This window comes from Pararge aegeria, chromosome Z (assembly GCF_905163445.1).
Source record: "Pararge aegeria chromosome Z, ilParAegt1.1, whole genome shotgun sequence".
Lineage (NCBI taxonomy): Eukaryota > Metazoa > Arthropoda > Insecta > Lepidoptera > Nymphalidae > Pararge > Pararge aegeria.
Window position 1 is genome coordinate 25,187,118 of NC_053208.1, and position 22,844 is coordinate 25,209,961.

The 22,844-nt window shown below is 32.9% G+C and overlaps 9 non-coding genes across 9 annotated transcripts; 5 read left to right on the forward strand and 4 right to left on the reverse strand.

Moving 5' to 3' along the window:
• The first annotated feature begins 540 nt into the window (after positions 1-540).
• Positions 541-612, forward strand: Trnad-guc. The gene has a single exon. It is a non-coding gene; the product is annotated as a tRNA-Asp (tRNA).
• A 1,881-nt stretch (positions 613-2,493) lies between these two features.
• Trnag-gcc lies at positions 2,494-2,564 on the forward strand. Its single transcript has one exon. It is a non-coding gene; the product is annotated as a tRNA-Gly (tRNA).
• A 4,305-nt stretch (positions 2,565-6,869) lies between these two features.
• Positions 6,870-6,941, reverse strand: Trnad-guc. The gene has a single exon. It is a non-coding gene; the product is annotated as a tRNA-Asp (tRNA).
• A 4,726-nt stretch (positions 6,942-11,667) lies between these two features.
• Positions 11,668-11,738, forward strand: Trnag-gcc. The gene has a single exon. It is a non-coding gene; the product is annotated as a tRNA-Gly (tRNA).
• Positions 11,739-14,019: 2,281 nt separating this feature from the next.
• On the forward strand, positions 14,020-14,091 carry Trnad-guc. Its single transcript has one exon. It is a non-coding gene; the product is annotated as a tRNA-Asp (tRNA).
• A 2,701-nt stretch (positions 14,092-16,792) lies between these two features.
• Positions 16,793-16,864, reverse strand: Trnad-guc. The gene has a single exon. It is a non-coding gene; the product is annotated as a tRNA-Asp (tRNA).
• A 2,144-nt stretch (positions 16,865-19,008) lies between these two features.
• Trnad-guc lies at positions 19,009-19,080 on the reverse strand. The gene has a single exon. It is a non-coding gene; the product is annotated as a tRNA-Asp (tRNA).
• A 445-nt stretch (positions 19,081-19,525) lies between these two features.
• Trnag-gcc lies at positions 19,526-19,596 on the forward strand. Its single transcript has one exon. It is a non-coding gene; the product is annotated as a tRNA-Gly (tRNA).
• A 2,781-nt stretch (positions 19,597-22,377) lies between these two features.
• On the reverse strand, positions 22,378-22,449 carry Trnad-guc. Its single transcript has one exon. It is a non-coding gene; the product is annotated as a tRNA-Asp (tRNA).
• Between the last annotated feature and the right edge of the window lie 395 nt (positions 22,450-22,844).

A 22,844-nucleotide genomic window follows, 5' to 3' on the forward strand; every position in this document is an offset into this window, starting at 1 on the left:
AATATAAATATAAAAATAAGTACAAATATTTTTATATAAAACCTCTAATCACCTAATACATATTTTGAAGAATACGAAACATTATATTTCTGTGTTAAATTAGTGACAATTTATGTCTTGGTTATATTAATAGATTCTAATACAATTACCTGAAATTTGCTTACGTTTTTTCAATAATTACTTCGTTCTTAACTTATTTCAGCTAGCCACAGATGTCAACACCATAACTAAAAATATAATATGATAGCGCAGCGCTTAAATTTAAAAAATATTACTTGATCATCAGTTTATCATCATCCTCATCATATGTGATATGACCTTTGAGAACATAATGGAGAACTCTCAGGCATGCAGGTTGCTTCACGATGTTTTCCTTCACCGTTAATGCAAGTGATATTTTAATTGCTTAAAACGCACATATAGAAAAGTTAGAGGTGCGTTCTCAAACTCGACCCCCCGAAAGTTCGGTCAGACAATTTTGAGTGAAGAAGAAATAAATGGAGAAGAACTCAGTCCATTAGTTGAATGTTGAGTTCATGATCCTCGGTAGTATAGTGGTCAGTATCCCCGCCTGTCACGCGGGAGACCGGGGTTCGATTCCCCGCCGGGGAGGCTTTTTATTATAGATTTTTTTTAAGAGATTTTCTTAGTTAAATTTGTTTTCCTTTGTAATAGTCTATAGTGTGTCGATAATTATTAAGATACCTACATTTTGTATACCTGAATAATAAAAATACAAAGTTTACTAGGTTAGTATGGGTACTTATTTTTTTTTAAATAACATTATTTTATAAACCTAATTCAATGTCTACAGTATAGCGTTGAACGTAATCCTGAAAGTTTCTCGTACATAATTTATTTAGATTCTTTAATTTCTTGCCAATATAAATTTTTGTAAAACAGCAACTGCTGAGTTTCTTTCCGGTTTCTTCTCGATAGATTCTGCACTTACAACTAGTAGTAGAATCACTACAAACAGATAGACTTTATGTTTCAATAGTGCTTATTTGATTTTTGAATTTTAATTTTCATTACACGATGTTCATTTCTTATACTTATATTTGACTTTTTAATGATCACATTATATTGGCGTTTCCAAAGTACACTCACTTTTTCTTCTTTCTCTTGAAACTATTTTTCACAGTCAGATCCTCGATTCCAGGAAAAATAAAGCAGGAATTTAAATAAATGAGTCGAAAGTATTAAGGTTGTACAGAGATTAGATAACCTACAATTCTGTAGCTACCCGTAGCATTCCGTAGTAAAATGTAGCACACTGATTTACACGTAGCACCACGTAGACACATAAGACGTAGCTGACGCTACGACTACAGATTTTGTGCTGAAAAATTAATTTATTACATTTCATCATATTTGCTTAATATTATACAAATGAATTTTAAAAATGCCTGACAAATTGACCGCAGGGTACTCATTGTTTATTTATTCGACATAATTAAGGAACTGCTAATTTACTGCGTGAACTCTTTATTGTATTTTAATTAATTATCTCCACTAAACACACAACCAAATTATTTCTAATCTGTACATTTAATAGTGTAGCAAAGGTTTTGAGGGATGCAATTGCAGTTTCACTATCGCAGAAAAGCTCTGGGTGGGTTAATTGTCAGTTTCTGATGAAGATGTCCTGAAGCACATAATACTTTAACTCCAATCCGCTCCAAGAAAGACGAAGGCAGGGACAAAGGGTCGTTGCGTCACCTCTTACCATCAGCCCGCCACAAAGCTGTGCGGTGGACTTAGCATGTCTACAAACATTGTAATGGAGTAACTTTTTACATATTCAAGTAAAAGTTGGAGTCTGATTGAATTTTTTTTCATCATATAGCTCATTCAACTTATCCTTGCTTTCATAAATTGCTATAGTAGCCCAGTCACTAATTTTTTTTTTATCCTATGTTTTTAAAATCAATTATTTTATTAAATGCATTTTCTATTACATATAGCTAGTGAATAAAATTTCTTACGTCTAGCTGTTTTCCTCGTTATTACGCCACCACTCTGTCCCCAAGTTAAAACAAAGAAATTATTAAAATTTTGAAATAGAATAAAACATAGCGTAATGTTAGCGTTTTCGATTTTACTATTGCTGTCAAGTTTAAAACATTTTTGTCTTTTTACAGGAAGGTCTTCATTTGAATTTCAAATTATCCATTTATATCCTGATGTTTAATTTCAAACATACAAACAAAGTTTGCGGTGTTAGCACGAAAACAAGCAAGCTGCAATCCCCGGGTTCTTGTCTAAAATCTGTCCGTAGTAGTTCAGCCCCCACTGGGAAGAGGGCGTTATGTTGGTAGTTAGTATTGTGTTGTAACAAAGTTTACGCGAAAATAGACTGAATAATAATATAATTTATTTAATACTATTATATTTAGGTAAGATGTATAAAGTTATTAGGCTGAAAATGATGACGATGATCGAGCGACATTCGGGTAAACGCAATTGTGATTTTTAGCAACTTTATTATAAGCATCGGTGGTTCAGTGGTAGAATGCTCGCTTGCCACGCGGGCGGCCCGGGTTCGATTCCCGGTCGATGCAAATATTTATTTTTAATATTATTTTAATAATTCAGACCAGGGTGTTAGGGTCGTATTTCTTTTCATAAATCGACCAGTTTATTCATTGAACCTGCTCAAAATTATGAACGTTTTAAAGATTTTTAGCTTTGATTAAAAAGCTTTTGAAGGTCCACTACCTACAAAAGTTATTTAATCAAAGCTTCTTTGTTTAAATCACTTTATGGGTCATTATTAGATACATTGAAGCGGATCATACTCGTATTAAATAAATATTTGATGCGTTGGCATTTAAAATACATTTTGAGTTATTCAAAATGCTTTTGTTGTACACGACCATAATTAAAACAGAAAAGCAATATTGCTTAAAGATATTAAAGATGCGTACCGCAGTTTCTTAAAAAAAATACAAAATACTCATAATTTGGCATAAATCCACGTGATCTACGTCTTTTTAATAGATTGAAAAATAGTACCAAAATCTAAAAGACCGGATAATCTGGATTTATAAGTTAGAATCATTTATCATACGTTCAAGATTAATATTATGCAAAACACATTTACAATAAACTTTATTTTTAACGTCACCTACATGGTTTAGCCATTGTTAGCAAATATTGATTCACACAAAAGAGAGGTTTGGAATATTTCGGTACTTAGGAGGTAACGACGTCATGGAGCGGTGCGCATCTTCTTTCATTTCTGTAAGCCTGGTAGCTTCTGCCTACTCCAGGTCAGTCACTCCTCCAAACTAAGTATAGGTATAGTTAATAAAGTTGTACCAAGTATATTAAATATAAGTAAAACTGAGGAGATTGGTTTTTAATTTGGAAATTGCTAATCTATTTTTTTTAGTTCCTCATTGACCTCCCTGGCGCAGTCGTTAGCATGTTGAACTTCAGTAGAATTTTCTCTTACTTTTCTGACTTTTGATTGACTTTACCGACAAAGACGTGCCGCCAAGAGATTCAAAGTTCTGGTACGGTACCGCTTACAAAACTATTAGAGGTATGACTTTAATATAGCTGCCATACCTCTTGCAGATTAGCCCATACGTCATCCTTTACAACCATTTCAAACACTACTTATATCAGTGTAACTTGAAAATATTAATTTTTTAAACGAACAAGTTCAATAATAATGGCCATTTATGTATCTAATATGGTCAGATATAAAGTGAAAAGTTTAATAGTTTCTTATTTCAAAACAACTGTCTTCTAAGTAAGCTAATACAATGAATTAAACTACTGTAATAGGGGTTAGAAATGTTTGAGATTTGTGTATTTATACTAATACTAGCTGTTGCCCGCGACTTCGTCTGCGATTGATTTTGTTTTTTGATGTGGCATTAAAATTTGTTGTAGATCTAAAAAAAAAAAAAATTCAGTATCGCTAAGCCTTAAATGAGGGGTTTGCTGCTGTACGCTGACAAGTTCTGTCTTATATCTCCAACCACAGTTTGGGCAAAATTAAACACAAATTATAACCTCTTTAGTTCAAAAATAATTATTTAAATCGGTTATAATTTGTCGGAGTTATGGTGTAAAATTGTCAAACACTCATCCCCTCTCCCAAAGGAACCGAGCTAAAGGTCAGGATAAAAAGTATCCCTTATTACTTCTAACACTTCCAAAAATATGTGTACAAAGTTTCATGAGGATTGGTTAAGTAGTTTTTGCGTGCAAGCGTAACAAACAAACTTACATTGACATTTATAATATTTGTAGGGATAGGGACTATAATGCCCGTTTTCACTTACGACGGTCTAGGCAATGCTTAAGTTAATAACGCCTGATCCAAGAAGAGTCCTCGGCATAAATTAACCTCTCATCAAACGATTTGAAGTACTAGTAGTACGGTAAGCTACTAGTGGGAAAGGCTTTGGCTTTCCTTTCTTGAAGACCCCCTCTAAACTTTTCAATCCGCCGTAACCGTGCCGAACATCGTAAAACATCACATAAGAGTTCGTGAAACTTTTTAGGCGATTCCTAAGAAATAAGCTAAAACGCGTAGTCTTATAGAGAAAACGCGTATAAATGTTATAGCATATCTGTTTATTTGATTGTTTGTCACCTGAATTTGGCTCAGCTGAACTTAATTTATGACTTGGCACAAGAATATTTGATGTCATCCAAAGGTACTCTATAAAATATCTGATATTCTCGTTTTCCTGTGACATATACATTGAACTCATACCAGTAGTATATGAAAAAGAAAGAGGTTTAAATAGTGAGCAATATTTTTGGTTCGCTTTTGCGACTTGTTACGGTTTCACTTAAAAACTTTGATTTAAGTTTGTAAGTGAATGTAAACTTTGTATTTATGTTCGTACCTACTAGATGTAGGAATGTATGGTAGCCTATTGGTACTGGTAGTAATGTAATTAAAATTACGTATTTTTTATTTAAATGCTGTTACTTTATACCTATGTAGCATAACTCTTCAATATCTATGTAGCATAACTCAGTTTTCATCAAAATTTCTCGTTCATAATTTATTTAGATTCTGACTTCTGCTTCATTTGCAGGATTCTTTAATATCTAATCTTGCAACAGATTTTCACCGGTTTCGGTCTCTTCAGAATTATTTAGGCAGTGTCAGGTTAAGATCACGAGAGGACTGCCAAAACTACTTGTCGCGGTTTTTTGATCAGAAGCCCCACATTTCTATAGCAATGGGATTATTGGTGCAAATTGGTTGGCTTTTGGTACGAGCCAACACTTAAATATTGTATTGTTATAGATAGGACAACTATATAATCACAGTATTATTTAACCTACGTAGCATTCCGTAGTAAAGTGTAGCACACATAATTTCACGTAGCACTACGTAGTCTCCTAGGTCGTAGCTAATGCTACGACCGCTAGCCTACACAAAAGTATTATTATGTAAACAATCGATTTGCTTGATTTGATTTATGAATTGTCATAAACAAGTGACAAATGCGTTTCGTCTGTGTTAGTAAATTCACAACCAGGCAGACTTGACATTTCAAAAGTGCTTAGGACAAAGATATAAATTAATTTTGAATTGATTTTATGCTGAAATATGAATTAATTACATTTCATCATAATTTTATTAAATGGATGACAAATTGACCGCCTTATTGTTTATTTATTTGACATAATTAAATTTACTGTGTTAACTGTATATTGTATTGAGTTATCGTTTAACTAGTACAAGTAGGTATCTACGCGAAACTACGTAAAAATTGGTCACGTCAAAAGTGATTTAACCAATAGAAAAACTACGGAAATAATATAATGTATTTATATTATGTCTACAAACATTTAAAAATGTTTTGGAGTAACTTTTTAAAAATTTAAGGAAACTTGAACTCTGATTGAATTGTTTTTATCATATAGCTCATACAACTTATCCCTGCTTTTGTATATTCCTATAGTAGCCCGATTACTATACTTAAATTTTTTAATTTATATAAAATTAAATATTTTATTAAATGCTTTTTCTATTACATATAGATAGTGAATGAAAGTTATTACGTCAAGCTGTTTTCCTCGTTATTACGCCACCAATCCATCCTCAAGTTAAAACAAAGAAAATATCTTATTTTCATGGTAAACCTTAAATAGGAAAAGGTAGGAATTAAACACTGATGACATAGCTATAAACATTTTAGTTTTTCAAATTTCAAAGTCCTCCTCCTCTTTCAAAGGGCTCCTTCCGGTGATTTAATTGATTAAATTGTACAAACATTTTTGAAAAGATTTTAATCTTGTTACGCCAAAGAAGTATAACTTTGAACGTGTGTAGATCATAATACATACGTTTTTTTCTTATGGTTCTGAGGTACAAATTACTTAAAATATTTATAATCTATGCAGCTGATTTTTTACTATAACTCCAACTCAATTTGTGTCCACTTTATACGATTAAGTTTTATTTTTTTTTGAATTTTTCATTTTTCGTATTAAAATTTTGGAATTTCATAAAAAATACCCTAATAGGCATTACAAAACGCCACACATATTGCTAACAGGATAACGTATTTAGCATGTTGTGATCATATAACATCGTGAATAGCATACTATTCACGAGTGGCTTCGGAAACAGCCAATTTGTATAAACTTAGGACTGCACAAATATTTTCACAATTTAAAACCTTTTGTCAGTGTCCACGTTGGCTAGTTGTTCAGAGGTTTTACTGAGAAAGATAATAAATAGGCAAACGATATTATAATCAGAATGTTACTAACTGTTGTTAGTGATGCCTGCCAATAGGAACACAAAAATAATATGTATTAAAAAATGAACTCATTAAAATTTATTTATAAAACAAAAACAAAGTATTCAAAAATAAAAATACCTCCCCGGCGGGGGATCGAACCCCGGTCACCCACGGGACAGGCGGGTTTACTAACCACTGTACTACCGAGGATTATGACTATAGTGTTAAATTTGGCGAATGCATTCCGAGTTATTGATTTTCAGATTTTACTATTGCTCTCAAGTTTAAAATATTTTCTCTTTTTACAGGAAGGTTCTTCGTTTTTTGAATCATCCAGTTATTTCCGGATGTTTAATTTTAAGCACGAATCAAATTTGCCTTGTTAGTTCGAAAACAAGCAAGATGCTAGCGGTCGGGTTTCTAACTAAAATCTGTACCTTGTAGTTCAGCCCTCACTGGGAAGAGGGCGTTATCTTGGTAGTATTGTGTTGTAACAAGTTAACCCGAAAATAGACTACATAAGAGTCATATATAATTTATTTAAAACTATATGTTTAGGGATGATACATAAAGTTATTGAAGTCAAACATCTTTACAATCGTTGTGATTTCAAACTCAATGAAACGAAAAAATAATTCCATAGAGACACATAAATGTAAACGTTTCAGCTAGCGAGAGAATGAGATATAACACATTAGACGTTCTCGGACTCCATGTGTTTAATGCATGTTTTTTCGCCTGCGTATTAGAAAGTTTTACTATATTCATCATTTCAGCATCGTTGATAAATTAATTGTAACATATGCCAAACACTAAAGTTGAAAACAATGTTCCAACGGAAAATAATATTATAAACTGTAATTACCAGGAGCTGAAGTAAGTTTATGTCTCATTACTTAATTTTATGTACTTATAAATATACAGTTTACATGAAGCGACTGTTCATTTTTTCAATAAGTTTTTTTAATCAGGGACTTTTCATATTTGTCTTTCAAAATCCGCCAGCGGAGGTTCGGATTGTCGTGGTTTTTTGGATAGGCATATTTGAAATATTATAAAAGTTTTAAATTTTGTTTGGTTGAACGTGCATATCTCGGAAAAGGCAGTTTAGATTTTTTTTTTAGATTCGTAGTAACATTTAAGGCTATGTAACATGACACTACGACCAATGGCTACTATAATTTACGAGAAATTGCAAAAAATATCCTTTATACGAGATTCTGATGCGTGCGATGCGTAAACGGTAAACGTTACGTCAAGCGCTGGAAGTATATCGGAATTGTCAGAATTGTTGTTTCTTTAAAGTTCGATAAAACAGTCCGCGACAACATACGACTATATTTTTAAGTCGACTCAGTCGCGGAATAAGTCACGTGGGTTCGCTAGTGTTAACATAAGAATGAATAATTGCTAAATAAAGTCAATTTGTCCTGAGGACGCTCCGGTGCGAAACACTAGTAGAAAATGTTTTTTAGAAAACTGTGAGGTGTGAAGAAGAAGAAGAAGAGATTTAAACACTAAGTGCTACATTCTTTTATTATCTTATTTATAAGGCCTGTGTCCTTATTGGCAGGCAAACTGCAAGCCAAAATGGCTGAAAAAAAAAAAAAAAAAATTTGGAGAGCTTCCTCCTCGTTGATTCTTTGAGTACCATAGAGATGAGTACTGGGAAAGGGTTTTCAATTAAAGTTTTCCTTACAAAAGGATGAAATCACGGATGAGAAAAAGTGTTTGTTTATTCGTTTGTCCGTACTCTACGAAGCAATCAATCGTCTTGATTTTTGACTTAGGGAGAGTAACATAGGCTTCTTTTTATACCAGGAAAACTAGTTAGAAAACGCAATCAACGTGGACGAAAAATCGAAATTTGTGATGAACCCTTCCATGACGACCACGGCATATATCAACTGTGATTAGCAAGGTGAAAACCGGGAGCAATATAATCGTTTGATAAAAGGCACATTAAATAGCACAGAAAAAATCTGATCTGGTGAGGTCCAAAATCTTCATTTCAACCTGCTCGTGCCGATTTCTTAAACTCAGAGAACTATGAACTGAAACTTTTGAGACTATGGTCTTTAGCAGACGCTTGTCACTACGGGTTAAAGCCTGAATACCGACATGGGTTGTCTTATTTCTCACAAAACATAAATTACAACAGCCTGGAACCATTATGTTTTTAAATTGGTGCTTCAATCTATCTCAGGCTTTGCCATACATATTCAAAATTCAAAATTCAAAATTAATTTATTTTAAGTAGGCCTAATTAATAAGCGCTTTTGAAACGTCAAGTCAGTCTTTTTGTAGTGACTCTACCACCGGTTCGGAAGGCAGATTCCACTTAGAAGAGCTGGCAAGAAACTCAGTAGATTGCTCTTTCCCAACATCATTTTAAAGTTTAACGGGCGATTATGTATTTTATACGGTAAAGTGTAAAGTGTCTGATTTCAAAAAAACTTATTTTAAGCTTACACAGAAAATTAAACAACTGTAATAGTACCAAATTGGGGTTAGAATGAGAGTTATGTATTTACACTAATATTTTAATGCCCGTTTCCACTGACGACGGTCTAGGCAATGCTTAAGTTAGTAACGCCTAATCCAAGAAAAGTCCTCGGCATAAATTAACCCCTAACCAAACGATTTGAAGCGGTGAAGTACTAGTAGTACGGTAAGCTACTACAGCGTAAGGCTTCGGCTTTCCTTTCCTAAAGACAGAATTAGTTTACGTGTCCCCTAAACTTTTCAATCCGCCTAATCGGTGTCGTAACCTAAGACTAAATTCAAATTCAAAATTCAAAATTTAAAATTCAAATTCAAAATTAATATTCAAAATTCATTTATTTCAGGTAGGCCTAATTAATAAGCACTTTTGAAATGTCAAGTCAGTCTGTTTGTAGTGACTCTACCACCGGTTCGGAAAGCAGATTCTACTGAGAAGAGCCGGCAAGAAACTCAGCAGATTGCTCTTTTCCAACATCATTTTAAAGTTTAACAATCTTTAGATTTTTTCTGTTTTGTGAGAGATGAGAGCGGAGCGGCCTTTTCGTTAAGGAATTCATCAATCGAGTCGTAACCACGATTTGTTAAATGTGTTTTAATATATTGCTTAAACTTAGGTAAAATTACCTTCGGTATCATGTTATAAAAGCACATATCCATCCCCACAAAGGATTTCTGTACTTTTTTCAGACGATATGCAGATATCACTAATTTAAGTCCGTTTCTAGTTACCGTGCCGAACATCGTTAGACATCACATAAGAGTTCGTGAAACTTTTTAACGCCATTCCTAGGAAATAGGTGTAGAAAAAACGCGTATAAATGTGATAGCATATCTGTTTGTTTGATTGTTTAGCACCTAAATTTGGCTCAGCTAAACTTAATTTCTGACTTGGCGACAAGAATATTTGATGTCTTCCGTCATTCAATAGTATCTACTATAAAATATCAGGTTTTCTCATTTTCCTGTGACATTTAAGTTGAACACATACCAGTAGCATATGATATAGAAAGAGGTTTAAATAATGAGCTTATATTTTTTAAGCGCTATAATGAATTGTTCCGGTTGCACTTGTAAACTTTGATTTAAGTTTGTAGATGGATGAAGTACTGTAATGTATGAAGTAATGTATCAAAAATTACTTACTTTTTATTATAATACCGTTATTTTATAAACCTATTTCAATATCTACGTAGCATAACTAAAACATTTTTAATTGTAGTCTGTATTTTGTTGAACACGTTCATTGCTATACAAAGTTTCTCGTAGATAGATTATTTCAATTCTAACACCTGCTTAATTTGCAGGATTATTTCATTTCTTGCCAATATACATTTTTAGAAAACCGCTACTGCTTAGATTCTTGCCGGTTTCATCTCGGTAGATTCTGCACTTACAACCGATGGTAGAATCACTACAAACAGATAGACTTTACTTTTCAATAGTGTTTATTTAATTTTTGAATTTAAATTTTCATAACACGACGTTCATTTGTGATACTCATACTTGACTTTTTAATGATTACACATGATACATTTAACAGTAAAGCTTTTCAAATGTACACTCAAAAGCTATTTTTCCGTCAGATTCTCGATTCCGGAAAAATAAAGCAGAAGAAAGAGATATTAGTATAACGTAATATTCTGTAGCCACCCGTAGCATTCCAAGGTAAAGTGTAGCACCCATAGTTAAACGTAGCACGTAGAATCATAGATCGTAGCTAATGCTACAACCATTAGCCTACACATAAGTATTTATAGATAGTACTACTATATAATCACAGTACACATCACAGTATCACCTTACAGTTGCTAGTAATTGTCATAAACTTGTTACAAATGCCTTTCGTCTGCATTAGTAAAGTCACACACAAGCAGACTTGACAACGAATTTTTAATTAATTTTATGCTGAAATATGAATTTATTAAATTTTATCATATTTGCTTAATATTATACAAATTAATCTTATGAAATGCATGACAAATTTACCGTCTGGTACTCATTGTTTATTTATTCGACATAATGGAACCGTAAATTTAAACTTCCGCTAAAATTTACTTTACTACATAAAATAAGTAATTCATTTAAACCAAATTGTTTACAATTGGATCTTTAATATTTAAAAAAAAAGTGAGATAGCGATAACAAAAAAAAACAACCGGCTTAGTTTGTTTTGAGCTTCTTCTAAGCAAGGACGCGTTTGGAACCCTTTTACCTAGTAGTTCAACCTCCACTGGAAAGAGGGCGTTGTTGGCAGTTAGTTTTGTGTTGTACCAAAAATTTACAAGAAAATAGACTGAAAAGAGTAATAATATTATTTATTTAATACTATTATATTTAGGGAAGATATGTAAAGTTATTATACTGAAAATGATGACGATGATCGAGTGACATCGGGTGAAAGTAAGTGTGATTTTTTACTACTTTATTACAAGCATCGGTGGTTAAGTGGTAGAATGCTCGCTTGCCACGCGGGCGGCCCGGGTTCGATTCCCGGTCGATGCAAAAATTTATTTTTTATATTATTTTAATAATTCACACCGGGGCGTTAGAGTCGTATGTCTTTTCATTAATCGACCATTTTAGTCATTCAATCTGCTTAAAATTATCAAGTTTTTAACGACTTTTAGCTTTGATTAAAAAATTTTAGAAGATAGTGGTCTCTTTATGGGATTGGGTTATTAGATATGCATTGAAGCGGATCATATATACACTATACAATAAATATTTGATGCGTTGGCTTTTAAAATAAATTATGAATGATTTTATATACTTTTATCGTACACGACCATAAGTAAAACAGAAAAGCAATATTCTTTAAAGTCATTAAAGTAGCTTCCCGCAATTCCTTAAAAAAATACATAATACTCATAATTTGGCATAAAACTACGTGTATAATCTTAAATTACTTGATTATAGTGATACATTGAAAAATGGTATCTAAATTCTAAAAGACCGGATAATCCGGATTTATAAGTTATGATTAAGTTAGAATCATTTATCATACGTTCAAGATTAATATAATGCAAAACACATTTACAGTAAACTTTATTTTACCGTCACCTACTTGGTTTGTACACTTTCACTAAAGAGAAGTTTGAAATATTACGGTACTTAGAACGTAAAGACGTCTTGGAGCGGTGTGCATCTTCTTCTATTTCTGTAAACCTGGTAGCTTCTACCTACTCCAAGTCAGTCACTCCTCCAAACCAAATATATAACTTGTACCAAGTATATAAAATATAGGTACCAAAAACTGAGGAGATTGGTTTTTAACTTGGAAGTTGCTAATCTATTTTTTTAAATTAAATTATCGACCTCCCTGGCGCAGTCGTGAGCATGTTGAACTTCAGTAGAATTTTCTCTTACTTTTCTGACTTTTGATGGACTTTACGGACAAAGACGTGCCGCCAAGAGATTTAAAGTTCTGGTACGGTACCGCTTACAATTAGGGCCTAGGGGGTATGCCTTTAACATAGCTGCCATACCCCTTGCAGATTAGCCCATTCGTCATCATTTATACCCAGATGAAATTATAGTCTTCAACTTTAAGTCGGATTTATAAATATTTTTTCAAACCCAGTTCTTGTTGAAGGTTCTATTACCTATTTAACACCATATAACGGCTTTGAGGAGCCAAGTAAAATAGGTATGACTTGGAGTGAGTAATACGTAATGATATTTTACGATAAGGTTGGTATATCTGATTAATAGTTCTGTAGATTAGCGTTTTCAACAAAAAAACAAAAAAAGTCTTCAGATTTAATGTTGATATGTGTGTTAAGTAAAATTGTACGTAGGTGATAGGGGTTCTTAGCGATTTCATTTGTATATAACTCAATTGATACTATAATCAAAAGGTTTTTAATTTAGTACGATTCATCCGAATGCAGGAACCCTCGTTGCTTTTGCCTGTTTTAAACTTATTATTATCATTTAAATCTCAATGTTTTAATTTTCATTACTTAGTCATTTGCATTATACCTTGCATAGGTTTAATGTAACGTTTGAAATATTATTTTATTTTAATAAAATGATGTAGGAATACCTTAGTTGTGTATATTTATGATTTACTTCTACATTTTAAGGTCCCATAGAAAGTTTATTTAAATTACATTACTTGGTCAAAATATTGTTCAGCGGCAAACACTGACACTGGAAACTTTGTATATAACAAGTTTGCCAATATTTATTCTGCAAGTACTATAGTAGTATTTATGTTATATATCAAAGATCTTTACTTAAATGGTTGCAATAATTGAATATAAAAATTAAAATAAGTACAAATATTTGTATATAAAACCTCTCATTACCAAATACATAATTTGAAGAATACGATACATAAGATTTCTGGGTTAAATTAGTGACAATTTATGTCTTGGTTATAGTAATATATTCCAATATACCTGAACTTTGCGTACGTATTTTCAAAAAATACTTCGTTCTTAACTTATTTTAGCTAGCCACAGATGTAAATAACATAACTAAAAATATAGCGTAGCACTTAAATTTAAAAAAAATTACTTCATCATCAGTTTATCATCATCCTCATCATATCACACCTTTGAGAACATAATGGAGAACTCTCAGGCATGCAGGTTTCCTCACGATTTTTTCATTCACCGTAAAAGCAAGTGATATTTGAATTGCTTAAAACGCACATATCTCAGAAAAGTGGCGTGGTGGGATTCAAACTCGGCCCCTGAAAGTTCGGTCACACAATTTTGAGTAAAGAAGAAATAAATAGTGAAGAACTCAGTCCATAAGTTGAATGTTGTGTTCATGATCCTCGGTAGTATAGTGGTCAGTATCCCCGCCTGTCACGCGGGAGACCGGGGTTCGATTCCTCGCCGGGGAGCCTTTTTTATATTAGAATTGTTTTTTTTTGTCAAGAGGTTTCCTTAGTTGAGTTTGTATTCTTTTATAATAGTTTATAGTGTGTTGATTGCTGTTAAGATTCCTATACTCTGTACTGAATGATATAATAATGTTTACGATAATTTTGATACTAAAAGGCGAATATTCAAAGCACGCGCTTTAGTATCGTGTTAGTAACAATTTCAAATATATCGTTTAAGTATACGTCTTTTTACGTCGGTGCCAAGTAAAATGTAAAAAATACGACTAAATAAAAAGCATTACTTGTCAACTGCTCATAACCTACTACAAAGTATTGCTTTTCCCGAGACCGGACCGTTAATGGTTGAGGAGTCCACCAGCCCCTTTATTGTCACGAGCATAAATTGCTTACCTACTTTTTACCATAATCGTAAGCGCAACTTGTGTAATACCTATATATCGTATAGTTTGGTTGCCAACCTCGGTCTTCGTCATCAGTTTACTGGACTAATCGACAAAAGACTTGTCAAAAGATAATGCTCAAGTTACATCTAAAAAAACTCAAATCGCTCGTTGAAGATTGTACAAAAAAATACATACATTTGAGAACTTCCTCTTTTTATTAAGTCGGTTTAAAAATAAAGTTTGGAATCGAACTCAGCCCCCAGTTTCACAATTCAAAATTCAATAATAATGGCTGACTATGTATGATATAAATATGGCCGAATATGGTCGGATATAAAGTATAAAGTTTAAAAGAATTAAATTTCTCTCATTTCAAAACAACTGTCTCCTAAGTAAGCTCATACAATGAATTTAACTACTGTGATAGGGGTTGGAAACGTTACGAGAGTGGTGATAATTTATACTAATATTGAAATGCCCAATTTCACTAAAGACGGTCTAGGCAATGTCTAAGTAAGTAACGCCTATTCCAAGAAGAGTCCTCGGCATAAATTAACCCTAACCAAACGATTTGAAGCAGTGAAGTACTAGTAGTACGGTAAGCTACTAGTGGGTAAGGCTTCGGCTGTCCTTTCCTAAAGACCGAGTTAGTTTACGTGTCCCCTGAACTTTTCAATCCGCCGAATCTGTGTCGTAACTTAAGACCGTGCCGAACAACGTTAGACATCACATAAAGGTTCGTGAACCTTTTTTTTCCTAGCCCATTCCTATGAAATAAAGATAGGGAAAACGCGCATAAATGTGATACCAAATCTGTTTGTTTGATTGTTTGTCACCTAAATTTGACTCAGCTGAACTCAATTTCTGACTTGGCGACAAGAATATTTGATAGTCAGTCTTCCGTCATTCAATGGTATTTCTATAAAATATCTGGTATTCTCATTTTGTTGTGACATTTACTTTGAAATCATACCAGTAGCACATGAAATAGAAAGAGGTTTGAAAAATGAGCTAATATTGGTGGGAGCGCTGTAATGACTTATTGCGGTTTCACTTGAAAACTTTGATTTAAGTTTGTAGGTAAATGAAGTACCTATGGTACTAATGAAAGGTAGCCTACTGGTAATTCACTGATTTTTATATTACAAAATTGTAAGTAATTTTGTAATATAACAATCAGTAAATTAGATTATAAAATAAAGTTATTTTAATAACAGTTTTTATTAAAATAACTTTATTTTATAAATCTATTTTAATATATACAGTATAGCGATTAAAGTACTCATCAAAGTTTCTCGTACATAATTTATTTAGGTTCTAACACCTGCTTCATTCGCAGGATTCTTTAATTTCTTGCCAATATACATTTTTGGAAAACGGCAGTTTCTTGCCGGTTTCTTCTCGGTAGATTCTGCACTTAAACGTGGTACAATCACTACAAACAGATAGACTTTACGTTTCAATTCCGATTTCAAAAAAATAAAGCAGCAATTAAAATAATTGACTCAAAAGAATTCTGAAGCCACCTGTAGAATTTTGTAGAAAAATGTAGCACACGTAGCACCACGTTGTCTAGCTAATGCTACGACGATTAGCCTACACATAAATGTTTATAGATACTACAACGATATAGTCACAGTATGATTATATAAACAATCGATTTGCTATTAATTGTCATAAACTTGTGACAAATGCATTTCGTCTACGCTAGTAAAGTCACACACAAGCAGACTTGACATTTCAAATTGCTTAGGCCAAAGATATAAATGAATTATGTGTTAATTTTATGCTGTAATATGAATTTATTACTTTTCATCATATTTGCTTGATATAATACAAATCAATTTTATTAAATGGATGAAAAATTGTACGCCTGGACCTCATCGTTTATTCATCATAATTATGGAACTGCAAATTTACTGCGTGAACACTATATTGTATTTAGTTAAACGAAAGTAGATGGTATCCGGCCAAACCTACGCAAAATTGCTTACGTCAAAAGTAATTTAACCGATATAAAAACAACGTATTTAGCATTCTGCGATTCACAAGGGTTTTCGGAAACAGACAATTTATATTAATTTAGGACTGCACAAATATTTAAGTTAAAACCTTTTTTTGTCACTATCCACGTTGGCTAGTGTTTAAAGGTTTTACTGAGAAAGACAATAAGTAGGCAAACAATATGATAACCAGAATTTAACTGTGTTTATAGACGCCTGCCAATGGGGACACAAATAAAATATGTATTAAAAAATTGACCCATTTCAATGTAATTATGAAACAAAAACAAAATATTCTGAAATAAAAAATGCCTCCTCGGCGGGGGATCGAACCCCGGTCACCCACGGGACAGGCGGGGATACTAACCACTGTACTACCGAGGATTATGACTATAGTGTTAAACTGAGCGAATGCATTCCGAGTTATTGATTTTCAGTTTTTACTATTGCTCTCAAATTGAAAACATTTTCTCGTTTTACAGGAAGGTACTTCTTTGGTTAAATTATCCATTTATATCCTGATGATTTACTTAAAGCAAGAACCAAATTTGCCGTGTTAGCATGAAAACAAGCCCCGGGTTCTTATCTAAACCTGTACCTAGTAGTAAAGCCCCCACTGGGAAGAGGGCGTTATCTTGCTAGTTAGTACTGTGTTGTAGCAAAAGTTTACCCGAAAATAGACTGCAAATAAGTCATAATATAATTCATTTAATACTATTATATAATTAGGGAAGATATACAAAGTTATCGTTTCACAGGAAAGTTCTTCTTTGGTTAAATTATCCATTTATATCCTGATGTTTAACTCAAAGCAAGAACCAAATTTGCCGTGTTAGCCTGAAAACAAGCCCCGGGTTCTTATCTTAAAATGTACCTAGTCGTTCAGCCCCCACTGGTAAGAGGGCGTTATCTTGGTAGTTAGTATTGTGTTGTAACAAAAGTTTACCCGAAAATAGACAGCAAATGAGTCATAATATAATTAATTTAATACTATTATATATTTAGGGAAGATATACAAAGTTATTATTGTGAAACTTCTTTAGAACACATAAGACGTTTAATGCATTTTTTTGCGCCTGCTTATTAAAAAGTTTTAGTATAAGTGTGTTGATTGTTTCATTACGTGAAAACTACTGAACGGATTGAAATACAATTTGGTATTGCGGTAGCTGATATTCCGGGTCAACATATAAAATACTTTTTATCTCGATAATAATAAGTTTCCTCCGGGAAGTGGGATGAAAATTTTTATCAATTTTATTTCATATCTCTGTTAAATTTGCACCGATTTTAATAATTCTTTTTTTTGTTTGACAGTGTGTACTACCAAACATGAATTGCCTATTTTTTATGAAAATCTGATGAATAGTGTCGGAGATCAAGGACACAATTGTTGAGTTAACCAATAATTGATACTTTCGTTTATAATCTTATTTATAAGGCCTGTGTCCTTATTGGCAGGCAACCTGCAAGCCAAAATGGCTGAAAGTAAAAACAGAAAATTAACAGCTAAATTTGATACCTTCCTCTTTGTTAATTCTTTGAGCACCATAGAGATGAGTACTGGGAAAGGGTTTTCAATCAAAGTTTTCGTCACAAAGGGATGAAATAAAGAGTGCGAAATTTTGTTTGTTTATTCGTTCGTCCGTACTCTACGAAGCAACCAATCATCTTTATTTTTACATAGAAATAGTTGAAAGCACGGAGAGTATATTACTCTCCGTTTTTTATCCCAGGAAAACAAGTTTCCCACGGGATTTGTAAGAAAACGTAACTAAAGTGTAATACTTTGTGATAAACCCTTCCATGACGACCACGGCATATATCAATGATCTCTCTGTGATTTGCAAGGTGAAAACTGGGAGCAATAATCGTTTGATAAAAGGCACATTAAATATCAAAGGTCAGCTGGAAAACATCTAATCTGGCGAAGTCCAAAGTCTACATTTCAACCTGCTCGTGCCGATTTCTTACACTCAGAGAGCTTTCAACTGAAACTGATGAGACTATAGTCTAGAGCAGACGCTTGTGACTACGGGAAAAAGCCTGAATATCTACAATGGTTGTCTTCTTTCTTACAAAACATAAATAACAACTGCTTGGAACCGCTATGTTTTTAAATTGGTGCTTCCATCTATTTCAGGCTTTGCCGTACTGCTAAGCATTTGCCTCCTCTTTTATAAAATAAAAGAAAAGATAATAATGTTTGTAATCAGAAATAGGATTTAGTTAAGTTATAGCTTTAAATAATGAACCGAGGTGTTAAAAGACTTAAATTCCAAGAACTACCTTCAATAAGTATATTCTGAACTTATATCACTGAAAGTTATATACAATCGAATTGAGAACATCCTCCTTTTTTAAGTCGATTGAAAACGGACTTTCCGAAAACTAGAGTTTGGAATCGAAGAAGATTTTATCTGTTGTTAGCGACGCCTGCAAATAGGAACACGAAAATAATATGTATTAAAAAATGGACTCATTTAAATTTAATTATAAAACATAATATTCTAAAATAAAAAAGGTGCCTCCCCGGCGGGGGATCGAACCCCGGTCACCCACGGGACAGGCGGGTATACTAACCACTGTACTACCGAGGATTGTGACTATAGTGTTAAACAGGGCGAATGCATTCCGAGTTATTGATTTTCAGATTTTACTTTTGCTCTCAAGTTTAAAACATTTTCTCTTGTAACAGGGAGGTCTTCTATTGAATTTCGAAGTATCCATTTATATCCTGATGTTTAATTTTAAACACGAACCAAATTTGCGGTGTTAGCACGAAAACAAGCATGCTGCAATCCCCGGGTTCCTGCCTAAAATCTGTCCGTAGTAGTTCAGCCCCCACTGGGAAGAGGGCGTTATGTTGGTAGTTAGTATTGTGTTGTAACAAAGTTTACGCGAAAATAGACTGAATAATAATATAATTTGTTTAATACTATTATATTTAGGTAAGATGTATAAAGTTATTAGGCTGAAAATGATGACGATGATCGAGCGACATTCAGGTGAACGCAATTGTGATTTCTTACAACTTTGTTATAAGCATCGGTGGTTCAGTGGTAGAATGCTCGCTTGCCACGCGGGCGGCCCGGGTTCGATTTTCGGTCGATGCAAATATTTATTTTTAATATTATTTTAATAATTCAGACCGGGGTGTTAGGGTCGTATTTCTTTTCATAAATCGACCATTTTAGTCATTCAACCTGCTAAAATTATAAACGTTTTAAAGACTTTTAGCTTTGATTAAAAAGCCTTTGGACGTCCACTACCTACAAAAGATTTTTAATCAAAGCTTCTTTGTTTAAATCACTTTATGGGTCATTATTAGATATGCATTTAAGCGGATCATACTCGTAGTAATTAAATAAATATATGATGCGTTGGCTGTTAAAAAACATTTTAAATTATTCAATATGCTGTTGTAGACGACCATAATTAAAACAGAAAAGCAATATTGTTTAAAAACAATAAAGTTGCGTACCGCATTTTCTTAAAAAAATACAAAATACTCATAATTTGGCATAAATCCACGTGTTGTACGTCTGTTTAATAGATTGAAAAATAGTACCAAAAGACCGGATAATCTGGATTTATAACTTATAATTAACTTAGAATCATTTATCATACGTTCAAGATTAATATGATGCAAAACACATTCACACTAAACTTTAGTTTTTCTGTCACCTACCATGTAGCTATTGAAAGCAATTGTTGATTCACACTGGAGATGTTTGGAATATTTCAGTACTTAGGAGGTAACGACGTCATGGAGTGTATCTTCTTACATTTCTGTAAGCCTGGTAGCTTCTACCTACTCCAGGTCAGTCACTCCTCCAAACCAAGTATAGGTATAGTTAATTAAGTTGTACCAAGTAAATTAAATATAATTAAAACTGAGGAGATTGGTTTTTAATTTGGAAGTTGCTAATCTATTTTTTTTAATTAAATTATAGACCTCCCTGGCGCTGTCGTGAGCATGTTGAACTTCAGTAGAATTTTCTCTTTCTTTTCTGACTTTTGATGGACTTTACCGACCAAGACGGGCCGCCAAGAGATTAAAAGTTCCGGTATGGTACCGCTTACGATTAGGGCCTAGGGGGTATGCCCTTAACATAGCTGCCACACCCCTTGCCCTTTTGACATCATTTTCAACTTGGCGAAATTGAAATCAAGGGTTAACACGATATTCATATCTGATACTAATATTTGACATTTTAAATATCACGCATTAAACAAAATATTGGCTTGTCCAAAATACACTCAAGAATTTTTTTTCACAGTGAGGTCTTCGATTCCGTGAAAAAGAAAAGAAGCAATTAAAATAGATGAGTCAAAAGAAAAACCGGTCAAGGTTCAACAGAGATTAGTATAACCAACAATTCTGTAGCTACGCGTAGCATTCCGTAGTAAAGTGTAGCACACATTGTTATCCGTAGCACTAATTAGCGTAGGTCGTAGCGCATGCTACTACCATTATTCTACACATAAATGTTTGTAGATCGTACAACTATATAATCAACAGTATTATAATATAAACAATCGGTTTGCTAGAAATCGTCATAAACTTGTGACAAATGTACATCTCCACTATACACACAATTAAATTATTATTAGTCTGTACATTTAAAAGTGCATAATAAAATAATCTTGACATAATTTAATAAAAGTGAAGCTTAATGTTTTTCGTGCAATTCAAATGTATCTTATCATTGAATTAAAATTTACTTGCTTATCATCAGACCGAATTGATATTTAAGTCATATTCAATATGGCGGTAATGTGCCATAATAATGACTATTACTAATTAGTTAACTCTATAGTAAGATGAAATAAAAGCGACATTTATTAATTGATGGGGTGAAACTGCTATCGGGCCACTATTTTATAAAAGTAATTATTTATTGTAAAGACAACCTCTTCTGAGAAAGAATGGAGTACAAAGAATAAAGAAATTATTAATTGCAACGTAAAGTTTTTCATGCTTTAAAGCATAAACCCGAATACCAGAGGTATACATTCACTGTCCGAGTCTCTCAGGAAAGATACTGAAGTTTGTCTCAATTTGCAAAAATACTCACAGTTATCAGATTGCATGTACAATCGCGGTAAGTCAAATATTATCACAGTTATTTTTTTTTTAAATTAAACATAAGGGCCATAAATAGGAGGTTGTGTATGTGTTTTAATATTTATAACGATTTCATATTTAAGACAAGAACACGAAAAACTGATACCCTGTAGGTAGTTTTAGTCAACATTTTAGTTTTCAAAAAAAGCTTTGACAGTGTGCACTTTCAATTGTCAAAGCCTCCGGCCTCCTTCCGGTGATTTAATTGACTAAATAGTACAAACATTTTTGAAAAGATTTTTTCAAAAATGTTTGTACTATTTATTAGTTATTTATCGGCAGACAAGTATAATTTCTAACGCGTGTACATTATAACACATACGTTTTTTATATTACAATATTAATAATTTATGCAGCTGATTTTTTAACATAATTCTAACTCAATTTTTGTCCACTTTATACAATTGAGTATTTTTTTTTTTTCGTACTGAGGAATTTAATAAAAAATACCTAAATAGGCATTACAAGACGCTTCACATATTGCTAACGGGATAACTTATTTAACATGTTACGATATGCTATTCACGAGTGGCTTTGGAAATATTTAATTTGTATTCGCTTATATTTTCACAAGTTAAAACCTTTTTTTGTCAGTTAGGGGTTGTACTGAGAAAGATAATAAGTAGGCAAACGATATTATAACCAGAAATTAACTGTTGTTGGTTACGCCAGCCAATAGGAACACAAAAATAATAAATATTAAAAATTGGTCCCATTTAAATTTAATTATAAAAAAAAAACAAAATATTCTAAAATTAATAATTGACTCCTCGGCGGGGGATCGAACTCCGGTCACCCACGGGACAGGCGGGTATACTAACCACTGTACTACCGAGGATTGTGACTGTAGTGTTAAACAGGGCGAATGCATTCCGAGTTATTGATTTTCAGATTTCACTTTTGCTCAAGTTTAAAATATTTTCTCTTTTTACAGGAAGGTCTTTTTTTTAATTTCGAATTATCCATTTATATCCTGATGTTTTATTTCAAACACGAACCAAATTTGCGGTGTTGCACAAAAACAAGCAAGCTGCAAGCCCAGGGTTCTTGTTTAAAATCTATCTGTAGTAGTTCAGCCCCCACTGGGAAGAGGGCGTTATGTTGGTAGTTAGTATTGTGTTGTAACAAAAGTTTACGAAAAAATAGACTGCAAATGAGTTATTATATAATTTATTTAATACTTTTATATGTTTAGGGAAGATTTATAAAGTTATTAAGCTGAAAATGATGACG